Below are 15,540 nucleotides of genomic sequence, written 5' to 3' on the forward strand. Positions count from 1 at the left end.
TTGCTCCCTCACTTATGAGACTACTTGGCTTCAGTATATTTAGCATAGTTGCTCCATATCTCTCTCTCTCTCTCTCTTGCACTCTCTATTCAACACACTCTAGTGCTCCTTTGCTTCCGCTCTGTGCACTCTTTCACATACCACTCTCTCTTTGCCATCATGCTCGGTGGTATCCTGCACATCGGGTATGGCATGCACATTTGCCTTTGGTGGCTTGTCCTCATGCTTTTACTTGCGGGTAGGGCATTGCCCAAACATGTGCTCTTTACTACCACAAGAAAAGCATTTTCGCTCTTGGCATATTGCTCCCTTTTCTCGAGGGTCAATCCAAACTTGTTCTTCTTTGGTGCAATATCTTTGGATGGGGTTCTTTCAGCTTTACCACTGTGACACGAAGTTGGGGTTTGGACTTCGGTCACTTCTCAGAATCAAAAACACATTTGAATGAAACCTCACAGCCTCCTCACCTCCCTTTCTCTCCCTAGATTAGGATAAAGATATACACATCAAAGGTGAGATCATAATTCATGGAAGGAAAGATGAAAGGCTCCGGAGAAGCAAGAATTTCTACCAGTCTTGCAGCTCCAAACAAAAGGGCGATTCTTTGTTGGAAGAAAATCTTCCGACTCAGGATTATGTGAACGGAAACATACGGGGAATATTGGTAAGGTTCATCCGTTCGAATTGGGCGATTTGGATGGAACATATTAAAGAAAATGAATATGGCAATCACTTATAAGAGGATAAGACACATGGGATTTACCTTTTGATAAGAGATTAGGAGGAATTAATCATGATTAAGACGAAAGAATGGCCAAAAAGCTATAAAAATAGGGATACATAGAGAATTGCAGTTTTAAATCCATAAAGGCTGTGCAAGAGAGGATTATATAGATGCGTAGAGCTTGAGGAGAGCTTCGCGCCTATATAAAAACTTTCAAAAACGGGCAACCGAGCGAAAAGTTATGAGCATTTTATTGCAAGACTATAAAACTGCCAAAATTCTATAAAAACAGAGATACACAGAGAATTGCAGTTTTAAATCCATAGAGGCTATGCAAGAGATGATTAGATAGATGCGTAGAGCTTGAAGAGAGCTTTGCGCCCATATAAAAACTTTCAAAAACGGACAACCGAGCGAAAAGTTATGAGCATTTTACTACGAGACTATAAAACTGCCAAAATTCGCCTAAAAATTAGCAACTTTGGGAGAAATTCTAATCATCAATGAAGTAAGGGATTAAGAAATTAGTTACATGAGTGGAAAGAGCATAGAAAGAGCTTCCTAGCCATATGATCAATTTTAGAAAACAATACCCGAGTGATGAGTAATTACCGGTTGAAATTTGGGTATTGGACCACAAAAAACTGCACTTCTCTCTCTTTGCATGAAGCCTCAATTTTCACATAGCCTCTTGCCTTTCGTCTCCTTCATGATTCAAGCTAGAGGGTAAGGGACATTGCTTAGCGGACAATCGTAAAGATTTACCTATGGTCCCCAAAGTCTTTCCACATGCTCATTACCGCTAAAACCATTGGTACCTCCAAAGGAGGGCGGCAATAAGGCAAGGGCTACCTTGAGAAGTCACAGGCCCGCCAAGATAATAACTCCTTATCCCACTTATCATGAATCATCAAAGAGGTCCAAAATTGGGTTAAGCATGAGGAGCTAATGCTAATTGAGATATTCACATGTAAAGAGAGTGTTGGAATAAGGGTTTGAAGATAAGAGAATGGCAATGACACAAAATGCTCAATTGAGGAGGCTCATTCCTTGATTTGAAAGGGAGAGGAGGGCTCCTTTTATAGGTGGAGAATCACCCTCTCTTCCATTGTTACAAATTACAACATAAAAATCTTCAACCCTTCAGTGACATAAGGGTAGATGTCACCATCAATTGTCCTCTTAGGCTAAGTCTTCTATTGATTATTAAATTGAAGACTTTTTGACTTTGAGAGTGTGATGAGATAATAGCCAAGCCTAAGTGGCATGTAGGTGGAGATCCCACTGACACATGGCAGAATTCTCCTCTTCCATGTAGGCATTCTAGAAGAATCTTTCCCAATTATGCACCTACACACACTCCTCCATATGCCTTCCACACTCCCCAACTTGTTGCCTTATGGTGAATACCATATTAATAATACAATAAAAATCCATGTGAGCATGAAGGCCCACTTTTATTTTCCACATCACTAGCCTATCTACCATACCAAAGTATTTATCAAGCATACTTGTGGCATTTACAATGTGTGCACCCTAAATCACGTAAAACCATTATATTTGAAGATAGAATGTTGTTATCGGGGTAGCCGCCAAGCCGCCGCATCACCACGCCTTTATTCCATTGTGGGCGCCGCAATCTTCTTGGACAAGCTTCCACCTTATTACCATTGCGAAACCATCAAAATATGCACAAAATTGACAATGAAAGATATCAATTTTTCACGTCACACCACCCTTTTGGAATTCCTGAAAGCTCTTTTTAGGTGGCTGTCCACCTTTTTGCAGGTTTGGGATAGCCCTCTCTTCGCCCTTGGAACCTCCCTAATCTTGCTTAATTTTAAGCCCCAATTGCTCTGTAGCAAGAGTAGATGCTATGAGCTGCTGAAGAGTGTGTTTCGGATGTAACTCAATGCCCAAATGATAAGATGGTTGCAATTCGTAGCGAAACTTCCTCTTCCTTTCATCCTCGGAGAGTTGCATAAAGGGAGTTACCTCAAGCAACACTTTCCAAAACTTATTGACATACCGTTGCACACTTTCATTGTCTTTTTGCTCAAGTCTATCCCACTTTTGGATGAGAGTTTGCTCCGCATTAGGAGGTAAAAATTGGGCATAAAATCTGTCCTTAAACTCTTTCCAAGTGCAAATGAAATCTTTGGTGGTCTTTTCAGTGATCCACCAATGGGCATCTGTTCCCTTCAATAACATGCTTGCATGACGAATTTTGGACTTCTCAGTGAAGTCCTCATCACTAAAAGCAATGTCAAACTGTGCCACAAAAGCTAGCACCTTAGAGGCATCATACTCTCCATGAAAGGCATCAAATTTCACGGACTTGTCCCTTGCCTTCAACTCCTTGAGCTTCTTGGAATGTGATATATGTTCTTCTCTTTTTCTCTTCCCCTTATCCAATGGGGTAGCCCTCTTTGCATGGGCTTCATGGGTAATCAAAGATGTTTCAAGAGGCATGGTGGCATGTGTATTATGAATCTGTGGCCCCGAGGCATGTGACCTCCCCAAATGATGCAATGTCTCACTACGAGACAACTCAATGGGCAAAGTCTTTCGGCTTGCATGCCGACCACTCTCTCCATGCCCAAGGCCATCATGTCACCCACTAGGTCCAACATGCACATACTTGTTGCCTCTTGTCCCATGAGGAGTAGATGTATGGCAAGAAGTGACTGATACCTCTTCCTTGTGTATAAAAGACCTAAACCATTGAGATGCTGGGTCTCCCTGCTTCAAGCGAGGTGGAGTCTTGAATACTAGCTCTCCATCCTCTCCTTCCTTGAGATCACCCTTGCGGATGAGATAGGAGAGTGCCCACTCCCTTGGCTTCTTGGCCACTTCACGAGCCATGGACTCAAAGGTCATATCCACCATAGCATCAGCTTTCCTTGCTTCAATGACACTTTGTACATGGGGATCTTCATGCAGAAATTTCAGCTCTTGCTTCTTTGCCTGCAAAGGCTTCTTCATGTGCTCCAATTCAACCCTCAAGGCATTGGGCTCATCCTCATGCATAGGCTCTTTTCCACGGGATGGCTGTCCCATGAATGCACTGTCATAACCTCTCTCAAGAGGCTTGTGCCTTCCAAGCAATGCATCAGAATCACGTGATTGACCTCTTGAATCTGGCATCTCCAAAGGATTGCCTTGGCTGTCCATTGAGTCAAGTGTCTGCGTATGCTTCCAATCTCAAAACACTGTCTCTCCTCTTGAAGAAGAGAGACGACTGGGCTCTGATACCAATGTAATGCTCCCTATAGGAGGCCTACAGGAGGCCTACAAATCGGAAGAGAGACGGCTGGGCTCTGCTGATACCAATGTAATGCTCCCTATAGGAGGCCTACAAATCGGAAGACAAAATACACATTTTTAGAGACCTTAACTAATACCAACAATGGACATTATTAGCAACATTAAAATTGAAAATGAGCAATAACACTTGACACCAACACTGGGGCCGGAAAGGACCGGCCTCCCCCTCAATACAACTCAAACAATTGGGTACTTGTCGATGAAGTCTGGACAGTCGAAGAAGTCCCCAAGTCACAGGCACACTCCCACCTTCACTGGTGGGTACACACCTGCCTTTCACTAGTCTTTCGGGACCGTGCACCAACAGGCATGCCTGTGCCAACACAGGCAAAGGGGTACGGAGGGAACATTGCCTAGTTCTCCCAAATAAGCTTTGCTCCCGGATTCCCTAGTGTTTCTAACCTTCACTGGCTCTCAGAAATTCTGAGGGCGCAGTTAGCACTACCACTCAGAGAAAAACTAACCAAGCTAGGAAAGCTTCCGAAGCATGGTTTTCATAAACATGCTTTGTTCCTGCTCTGCACAACTTAAAGAAATCTTTGAACTTAATTTTGCAAATTTTAGTTTTACACAAATAAGAAATACAAAGCACCTGGTATAGCTTATAGCAGGAATCAATGGAGATGCATTCCTATCACCTAGTCAGGTCCACCTAGTACAATAAATAGAGGTCTTGATACAGTAAATTCAGGCCTGGTACTGCAAGTATAGGTCTTGGTACAGTCTAGTACAGCAAGTATAAATCTGGTGTGGTAGAGGTACAATCTGGTACAATAGGTACAAGTGCAATCTGCAAGCAGGTACAACACACGTGTGCAAGTACAGTAGCAGGTACAACACACAAGCAGCAAGTACAATAGGTACAGAGCACACGGGCAGTAAGTACACGAAGGTACAGTAGGTACCACAGCAACTACAAGCAGGTACTAGGGCTGATTAGACACGAAATTCGCGACTATTTTGGGCTCCATGCCGTGTTGATTCATGGACTGTTCATGGACTAATTATGGGACTATTTTGAGACAGCTTTTGGATGGCCCTTGGTGCTGTATCTTGTCTTGGCACTGAATAGATATTCGGGCAAGAGATTTGTGCTGATGCTTTGTGGAAAATCCGGTGCTGTGTACACCCGTACCTTGGTATCTTGTAAAAAGCTTCCCTCTCAATAAAGAAGTTCCTATGGGGGACCGGCCGTTTCGGCTCAGTGCGGTGTTATTATACTATTTATGGTTCTTCCGTTGTGTTGTCATGCTCTGTCTGGTATGCTTGAAGTATTGGTCTACTGTTATGGGTCCCCTCTTAGTTAACCCAAGAAGTGAGCTTGCTTGCTAAACCTATCCACAATGGTCCAAATAGGATCATTCCCATGCTGGGATCTAGGCAAATCCATAATGAAGTCCATAGTAATGCTTTTCCATGGTTGCGAGGGAATAGGCAATGGCTAAAGCAAACTTGGAGGCTTTTGCCTATCAAATTTCACCTTCTGGTAAGTAATACATACACGTACATATGCCTCAATGTCTTTACGCATGCTTGGCCAAAAGAAATATCTTTCGATCATGCGTGTGGAAGGTAAAATACCTCTATGACCAACATAAGGTGGAGCGTGACATTCCCCCATAATCTTTGGACGCATATCCTTCACCACACATAAGCAGTTATCCTTCATAAGATAACCTTCTTTGATCATATAAGAGGCATGCGAGTGACCAGCCATCAAATCAGTCCATATATGGAAAAAATCAGCATCCAAATGTGATAAAGATCACACATGGCAAATAACTCCCCATGAGAGGCCACTGAAACTGCAGCTATATAAGGCTTCCTGGACAATGCATCTGCCACTACATTCTTCTTTCCCGGAGTGTGTACAATCTGAAAATGAAACATGGAAAGAAAGTTTGCCATCCTCATTTGCTTCTCCGAGAGCTTAGTTTGAGATAAAAAGTACCTCAAGCTTTCATGATCTCTCTTGACTACAAATTCAGCCCCAAGAAGATAATGCTTCCATATCTTTAAGGCATGAATTACAGCCAAGAGCTCTTTTTCATAAATGTCTAAATGGATCTCGGCATCATGCAGTCACCAGTTTTCATAAGCAACTGCATGACCCTCTTAGCATTTTTGAGTTGCAAGAAGGCATCTTGCTCATGTGAAGTCCATTTGAAGGTGGCTTTCTTCTTTGTAAGGTCACACACGGGTGGCACAAAACTGGTTCCCATCCATGTGAGGCAGTACTGGTCACACACGGGTGGCACGAATGTGGCTCCCATCCATGTGACACCAAAAGACTGGCCCTTTCACATGGGACACCGGCCTGGCCCCATGTGAACATGGCACAAATCTAGCCGCTCTATGGAGTGACAGTCCCATAGAAGTGGCTCCAAAAATGGCGATGGACCAAATGGTGACAGAAAGTCATTGTTTGCAACCAAATAGCCCAGATGACTGTTTTGGATTTCATAGTCGGGTGATCAATGCAAAGAGAAGGCCTAGATGACTATTAATGAATTCTCAGGTAGTCCTAGTGACCAGATATCCTTGAGTGATAGTCTGAGCGGTTTCCCTCAGGAGCTAGATAGCCCAACACAGTTTCCAATGAAACTAGGCAGGACAATCCATGAACATGAGGATCATTACTTGTGCACTGCATACTATTGTATGTTTGAACTTCTTTGACTTTGTGTGTTGTTTTTGATGTGTAGACAATGCTTGGATTTATGGCATGTGATAGTCCACAGGGCTCCAAACTACCTGGCAGTACCCGGAGTACCCGAATGATACATACTTGTTTGTTGTCCTGAAGTACCATCAAGAACAAAGCCATTCGTCAAAGATAAGGCATAGAGATGTTGCCAGATGAGCAAATGCCACCAGAGATATGGAGAAAGACCAGATGCACAAGCTCACCCGACAGGGCTAGTACTGGCAAATATTTGAAACATATGGATGTACTTGCTGTACTTGGAACACATGGGTATACATGGAACATATGGATGTGCTTGGAACACTTCAGTTCGCAATTGAGGACAACTACGATATAAGAGGGAGGAAATGTAACTATTTGGCCCTCCTAGCTCTATTTCACATGATGGAACACATGCCGGGACCATAGTCACAAGAAACATTTCTAGGTTTTGAAAGTTTTGAGATTTTGAAGGTTTTTTTCAAAAGGTTTCGTCCATCACTAAAAAAAACAAAGGTTTTTTGGGATTTTTATTAAAATTATATATATATATATATATATATATAAAGAGAGAGAGAGAGAGAGAGAGAGAGCTGTATTAACGTCTACTAGAGGCCGAACTCAACCTATGAGACAAATCAATGTACAACTGTCAATGTCTTCTAGATGTCCAGAAAAAAAAGGACAAAATGAACATGAAATAAACTATGAAAGTACTGAGCTAGTGGGGGGGGGGGTGTGATGGATGGAGCACTACCGCTAGAGGCTCAGTATGCAACCTATATGCACAGGGTATACAAGAATGCAATGCAGATCTGTCTAGCTCCAACCAGTACCATAATGGGGGTGTAATATGTGATACATAGGAGATGGCGAGGCAAAAATACCTCGGAGCATGATCTCCGAGTGTGAGTGTAAATGAGCTAGCCGCTCCTGGATATGGTGTTGATGTCAAGTCTGTTATCTTTGTGATCTCCCTCTGATGTAGTCTGGGAGTCTGGTAGCCTGGTGCTCTCGATCTCCGTTTGGCTCGGAGGTTCGCAGCAGCGCGCTAAAGTGTAACCCCCTCCTGTGTTAGGGTAGGCACTGGGATAGATCTCTAGAAGAAATCAGTTAGCTGGCGCTGTCACCCACCTCTCCCTGTGGTATGAGTCCGTAGCAGTGTCTCTATGTGTCTCTATCGAGAACTGGCCAAATCTACGCTGGTCTGCGGACTCCATGATCTGGTGGAGTGAGGGATGTCCACTGAAGATGGTGGTGTATCTCTCTCTAATGACACTATATGCTCTGCATCTGCATACATAATGTTCCTCACTCTCAACCTCCTCCTGGCATAGTCTGCATATCCTCTTTGCTTTGGGGATCCGTGCTGCCCTACCTGCCTCAATCTCAAGTTGGTGTGATGACACTCTGGGGATCCGTGCCGCCTCAATCTCAAGCTGGTGTGATGACACTCTGAGCTGGCCAATCACCACTCGGGCACTGTGAGGCATGTACACATCCATGTATCCAGGTCTTTATATGAATCCATCTGCTGAGATACGCATAAACTGATCTCTGTAGTAGTATAGCATCTTTGGCGGTAGAGGTTGACTTGGTGTAATCCGAGTCTCTTGAGTGTATCGCTGCCATAAATCCTACCGAAGGACTCTGTTCCTCTCAATGTGAGAGAGCTGGATGTGTGGTGCATGTATATCATACTAGAAAGGTGGCAAGTGATCTATGTCAAGACCATGCTGAGTGAGTCACTGTATCATCTGTGAATACCATGATCTCCTATCTCCACTCTCTGAGAGCTGCCTGGACGCCTCAAAAGCTCTATGTGAGAGTCGATTTGATGGCATATCTCTGATCCTCTGTATGAAGCAAATCGTCTGGAAGAGGGCCTCTACTAGCATAGGAGGTGCAGCAAACTCCGTCCGGACAATGTCATGTGGGACGGAGGGTTTGCTCTGTGGATCATTCGTGAGAGCATTAGAATTGCCTCCCTATCTGAGACCATGTGGAGGTGGCGAGCCCAGGTGCCCATACTGCTGCAGCATACATCAAAACAGGGGTGACTAGTGTGTCAAACAACCACCCCTTCGTGCGAGGCTCCTGGAAGTGTGCCTGGTGACACTGTCTCTCTCTAGCATGGCCAGAGCTGCATACCCTCGTGTGAGTCTATCCCTGGCTGCCTGTGCCATAGTAAATCTTCCTGGCAGAGTCATAAATGTAATCCCCAGGTACACATATGAGTCTACCACCTCTACCTGTCCTCCTGCTAGTGTGAAGATGGCCTATCTTGTCGAACCGGCTCTAAGGTGTGGAAAATCATGGCCTTGGTTTTCCCAAGGTTCACTGTAAGCCCCCTCTGTGTGCAGAAGTCATTGAGTACATGGAGATGGTGCTGTAGTCCCATCCGTGACTCAGAGACCAAAATAATATCATCTGCATATAGCAGCATAATGTGGATTGTGGTACCTGAGATGTCTACCCAGTCCCCACCACCGTGACCAATGAAGTCAACCACTTCATCGATGTATAGCCCAAATATGTAGGAGAGAGTGGGCATCCTTGCTTCACACCTATGGTGCTAGCAATAGGCATCGTATGCACCCAAAGACCTGCTCGTATAAAGCATAGATGCCCCAAACCATCTCTGATGGGATCCCCAATGACTGTAGGCGCTGGAAGAGTCTCTCTCGTGTGGCACCGTGTCAAATGCTTTGTGGAAATCCACAAAGCAGCAGTATAATCTCTTCTCCCGTGCCCTAGCCTGCTGGTCAATCGTACATCTCAGAGTGAATATATGGTCAATAGTGGAGAAAGCTCGTCGGAATCCAGCCTGCCCTGGTGCTCGCAGTCCCTCCTTCTCTGCATATGAGCTCAACTCTTCCTTGAGCACTGCACCATAAAGTTTGGCCAATGTATGGCCAATCATGATAGTCATGTAGTTGCTGGAATCTAGCATGTCTCCCGCTTTGTGGAGAGGCACGATGGTGTGCATAGTCCACTCAGCTGGTAGGCCCTCCACTAGTGCCCTATTAAAGAGGTGAGCAACAAAGAGTCCCAGTGTGTCGGCTGCATGAATAAGATGCTCACTTTGTATACCTGTGTGGTCAGCCGATCTCCCATGTTGTAACCGGTGGATAGCTCTCTCTACCATCGAGGCGGTAAAGAAAGTAGAGGTGGTAGGGCGGGATTCTTGTGGCTGTGGTATGGGCGGCTGCTAAGGGATATGGTAGAGGATCTTTGCATATGTGTGCCATGTGTGTGGATCCTCGGGGTACGAGGGCGAGGCTCTCTCATCCTGCGCCATGCAGTGGCTGCATCTCTACTCATGATTGAGTAGGTGGTATATATCCCAGTACTGTGCCTCCTCATATGCACGCCTCTTACGGAGTGTGAGGATCCTCATCTGTCGGCTCGCCTGTCTCTGTGTAATGGTCCCCACTACTCTCTGGGCATGGAGGTGTCTATATAGCTCTCTGCACTCATCATCATACCACCGATTCTGGGGCATGCTCCCAGATCTATTTGTGTGTGCAATGTGTGTATGATGGGGGAAGCTGCGGGTGGCGGCCGTATGTAGTAGAGATGACAGTTGGGTGGTGAGTGTGTCTAGAGGTGACAGGGGATCCATCTGGAATAGCCCGTCATATACATGATGCTCATATATGTCTGCCAAGTCATGGGTGAAGTAGAAAGTTGTATGCGATGCCTGTGTGGGCTATGTGGGTGCTGGTGTGGAGCTCGCCAGTGGTACGTGTGATCCGAATTCCGCACCAATAGGATAGGGGGGATGGTGAAAGATGTCACTGCCTATGTGGTCTCCATGGACCCCAAGATGTAGTCCGCAATGCTACCCCCCCTAATCGTGGAAAGCATGTTAGCGCTCTTGAATCCTGCCACTGTCTCATCCCGTTATAAATAACGAGATGGTGTCATTCTCCCAGCTCAAGTAAGTGATGACCATATCTGGTGTTATCCGGCCCCATGTCCTCTGACACCCTGCAGGCTCCCGTGTCCTCCACCTCTAGTGTGTGCATCACCTCGGGGTGCTCGAAATCATAAATGTCGCACTGTCGACTCTGTGTCCGTGCATTGAAGTCCCCCATAAGGAGGACTTTCCCCAGGTTGGAGTAGTGTATGATCTCATCTGAAAGAGCTGCATATGGTGACTCTCCCAATGGCCCTGTGTGCTCCTCCTTGCCTCTACTCTCATCCTCTGTTGTCATGGCATATCCTGATCCTCTAGGAGAGAAGTAGCATAGAGCAATGTATAACACCCTGTCTGCTGAGAGCTACAGTCTAATCCACATGTATCTAGCCTCCTAGTCACGTGCTACCACCTGTAGGCACTCCTGTAGCTCTCACTTGAAGAGTACCACTATACCTCCAGATCCTCTCGATGTATCTAGCCTCCTAGTCACGTGCTACCACCTGTAGGCACTCCTGTAGCTCTCACTTGAAGAGTACCGCTATACCTCCAGATCCTCTCGATGTGCTCTGTCGTGTGGTCCCCCTGTATGTAAACTCCCACTCATAGCCCTCTACTTTGGGTGGCCCCCTCTCTGGGCTCTGATGCGTCTCTGTAAGTAGTATGATGTCCTGTCCCTCCATGACCTCCTCCATCCTCCCAGGATGTGTCCAAAGTGCTCCATTGCAGTTCCAAACTGCTATGTGTATCTGTGAATCTGGATCCTCCATAGCTGATGTCCCATAGGCCGCCTGGCGCTAATTGGTGGCCTTGCCATCGATGATGACACGGCCATCGTGATAAAATGCTCTCTTGCCCTCTTTCTTCCAAGACAAAGAAATGAAATGAAATGTTATATTAACGTCTTCAAAAGGCCTAAGTGACCTATGAGACCAAAGTTACAACCAAAGAGAGAGAGAGATGTGTATTGTGAATCGTGATGAAAGGGAGGTGGTAGAAGGAGAAGAAGAGGATAAAGGAGAGGAAGTGAAAGCTTTAAGTAGAAGATGGTAAAGGGGAGAAAGTGGGAGGAAGTAAGGAAGGAGAAGAAGAGGAGAAGGAAGGAACAGAGAAGAGGAGGAGATGGTATGAGAAGAAGCAGGGAAAAAGGGAGGAGGTGAAACAAGGAGCATAAGAGGGGGAAAGAAGAGGAAGTGGAAGAAAAAGAAGAAGGGAGTTAAGGGGAGGAAGTGAAAGAAAAGAGGAAGGAACAAAGGTCAAGAGTATACAAGGAAGAAGAGAGGAGATGGCAGGTGAAGAGGAGGAGATGGAAGCAAAAAAAAACCCCAAAAAAACGAGGAAAAAAAACTTGAAATTTAGGCAAAACTACCTTCTTGCAAAGGGTTTTGAGGTTTTTTAGATAGAGGAGAAGGAGAGGGGTTGGAAGGTAATGAGGAAGATATGGACAAAGACCCAAGAAAACCCAAAAATAATATAATAATAATAATAATAAAAGAAACTTGAAATTTGGGTGAAACCGCCGTACTACAAAGGTTTCAAGGTATTCTAAAAATGTTTCAAAGTTTAGAGGTTTCTAGGTTTTGAAAGTTAGAAACGCATTTTTTTGTGACCATGGCCTAGACACATGGACAAGTTGATGAAAGCATGGGATCAGGGATCATGAAGTTGGTTCAAGAAAAACAAAAAAAAGCACCATTTTTTGTCAAAAAGCACGAAAAAGCAAAAATTCTAACTTAGTTGACCACAAGCCAAGGGCACCATTGGAAAGAGGAGATTGAGCTGGATCAAAAAGTTAAAAGCCACTTTTTCCAAAAGCAGCTCCAAGGCCAAAAAGCAAGGCCCTGAAGCTAGAAAGGCAATAAATCAAGAACTTTGGCAAAAGATAAGAAGTATTTTATTATTTATTGAATATTAAAGCAAAAAGAGAAAAGCAAAGCATAAGGTATAGCTTTTGGCGAAAAGCAAGGCTTCCCCAAGGTATAAAAGAAGCATGGACCTCTCTCTTCTCCTCATCCATGGAAGCTTGGAGATTATCCTCACCTTCATCATCATCCAGTGTGGAGAGCAAGGTAATCATCAACATCATCTTCATCATCTTCGTTTACTCGCCGCCATCACCCAAAGTCAGTCACTGACCGCCGCCTCTACGCTCCGCCGTCGCCGCTGCTTTTGATGACCGCCGCCCACAGCCACCAGCGCTATCAACATTTTCCTCCCAATCCACAGCAAGGGGATTGGCAGTCGCACTCATATCCACCATTTGGGTGTTTGCTTTTTCGAGAAGCTTCTTGAGGATTTTCCTGAAGATTGGGTATTGAGTTCACTTGGATTTGAACTTGGAACTTGGACTTAGACTTGGATTTGGACTTGGACTTGAACTTAGACTTAGACTTGGATATTTGATCTGGTACTAGTTAGCCCGGTGAGAGATTCTTGTTGGTCATCCCCGTGGTGTTCTCAAGCAACAAAGATCTCATGCCCCGATATACCGACTTCGACTTGGGAATCTACATTGTTATATTTGTTTGCTTTTGTATTCACTGTTGTATTAATCCTGACCAGCGTGCCCATGGATTGTTCCTCAATAAATTCTTGAAAAAGGAGGCGGGGCTTGTTCCCCACTCAATGTGGTGTACTGTGCAAAGTTCCCTAACCCCTTTTTCTCTCCCCCCTCTCTTTATATCTCTATCTCTTGGATACGTGGTTGAGTCTGTCACGGCACGCCCCGTTGGGCGTACACCCACCCATGAGGTTTTGTCCTCAAAAGCATAGATGTATGTGTGAACTCATGAATCGAGAATATCATCAAGGACTCATGTCAAGCTTGCACCCAAGATCATTTTCGGCATCTACTCAACCATCCAGAACCCACCATTGGCAAGGTATCCTCCTGGGTCATAAGGAAAAGATAACCCCAATGTCATCATGCCAATTGTAATGATGTGAGAGGCTAAGAAAATGAAAATCCACAAATGATGTCTCCTCCCACATATATAGGCCTCACTCTTCTCACATTTATCACCGGGATCAAAAGGAAAAGCATCATCATTGGATGTATATATATCACAGCCATCCAATAAAGAACCATTATGGCCATCCAATGTGTCATCCTCACAAGCATATGCATCATGCCCATTCGCATTATCAACGTATATACCATCAAATCAATCATAAGCGTATGCATCATCAATGTATATACCATCAAATGAATCATAAGCATATGCATCCTCAATATCATCCACATCTTGATCTTGATAGTCTTCAACACTTGTATCTTCATGTTCAGTATCCTGAATTGCCTCTTGATTTTCATCACTACAGAGATCTTCATGGCTGTCCTTCTCATTGAGATAATACTCTTCATATACATCACTATCAATGTTATCCTTCTCAACAAAAGAACCATCCATTTACTCCTCATGTCTCATCGTCACACACGTCTAAATCTGTTCTCAAATGTATTTACAACTCCCATTGTGTACAAAGAGACCCTCTTTGCAATTCACATCAACACTTTCATCGCTTAAAGTCTCCCCACAAGCATAGTTGCTTCTTATGGAAGCGATGGACTGAAGTGAATTTCTAGTGGCACATTCATATGTCGATGAGGCTTTCATTTGGCCATCAATTCAACTCTCCCGCTAGTCGAAAAGTCACCATACATAACACCAAAACAAAATACATCTTCAATAGATGTATGTGAAGTATCACCATGAATCCCCATAATCAAATAATGGACAATCATATGTATTCCAATCCGGCATCAAGAATGGCTTGTATAATGCATTCTTACAAACTTTCCAATTGCCATCCAATGCAATATTAACCGGTACCTCCTCATTGATCTTGTCATCAAGATCAAGCTTCCTTTGTGGCATGATATCATGAGTTGAAAATGCATCCATAGAAGCACTTATGGCGGCTGTCCAATGTTTAAGGCTGAAAATTAGATGCTACTTTTGTCTACTTTTTTGTCTTTCAATTTGTCAGTTTAAGCAACCAATTAAATGAACTTTGTGGACCCCGATATAGCATCCGTGGCTCTCCGTTTAGCAAATTTAATGGGTCTCAGATTGGTGTGGTGCATCTTTCTTGAGGGCTGAATATGATTGTTGTATTTTAATTATGTGAGTGTGTCATGGGGGGTAAGAAGAAGAAGAAAAAATGTGAGGTTTGCATGAGTCGGAAGCATGAGGTAGAGGATTGTCCATGCGCAATTGATGAGTGCTCAAATAAAGATGCATGTAGGAAATGGTGTATGGTTGACCTATGCACAAAGTTTCATAAAATCATCCATAAAGTGCATAAAGCATCATCTTGGGAGGAAATGGAGACTGCATTTGAAAGGCTGGAGCGGATTTTGAGGATGACTTAGAGAGTGCATATGAATGGTTAGCTGATCACAAAGGAGACAGGTGAAAGTCATGTTTCAGTAGAAAAAGCATTGGTAAGTTACAAAAAGCATGTGAGAAGTTGAGGGATGCACGTGAGGATGAGTTCAATGGGGAATCGAGTGATGATGATGACAGATGGGTTGGCATGGAGATTGAAATCCATCAAGTGGGAGTACCAAAGATGGAGGAGAAGGAGGTGCAAAAGGAGGTTGGCCAAGAGAGCCAATAGAAGTGGATTCTTACAGAATGGGTTGTCAGATGTGGATGACAAATTCTAAAATACAGATGATGGCAGATTGTCAAAATTCAGATATTCATGTGTTAGAGATTTCGGAGTTGCTGATTGGGCAACGAAGAATGCATTATAGGATGCATAGTGATCAGTTTTTATGGTTTGTGGATCAGATCACATCTAAACAGGTTCAGAGGATTCCAGAGGATTATATGCAGATTATTTACCTGATTTTTATGGAATTTTTAGATTTCA

Source organism: Cibotium barometz, chromosome 38 (assembly GCF_041138505.1).
Source record: "Cibotium barometz isolate CiBa-2024 chromosome 38, ASM4113850v1, whole genome shotgun sequence".
NCBI lineage: Eukaryota > Viridiplantae > Streptophyta > Polypodiopsida > Cyatheales > Cibotiaceae > Cibotium > Cibotium barometz.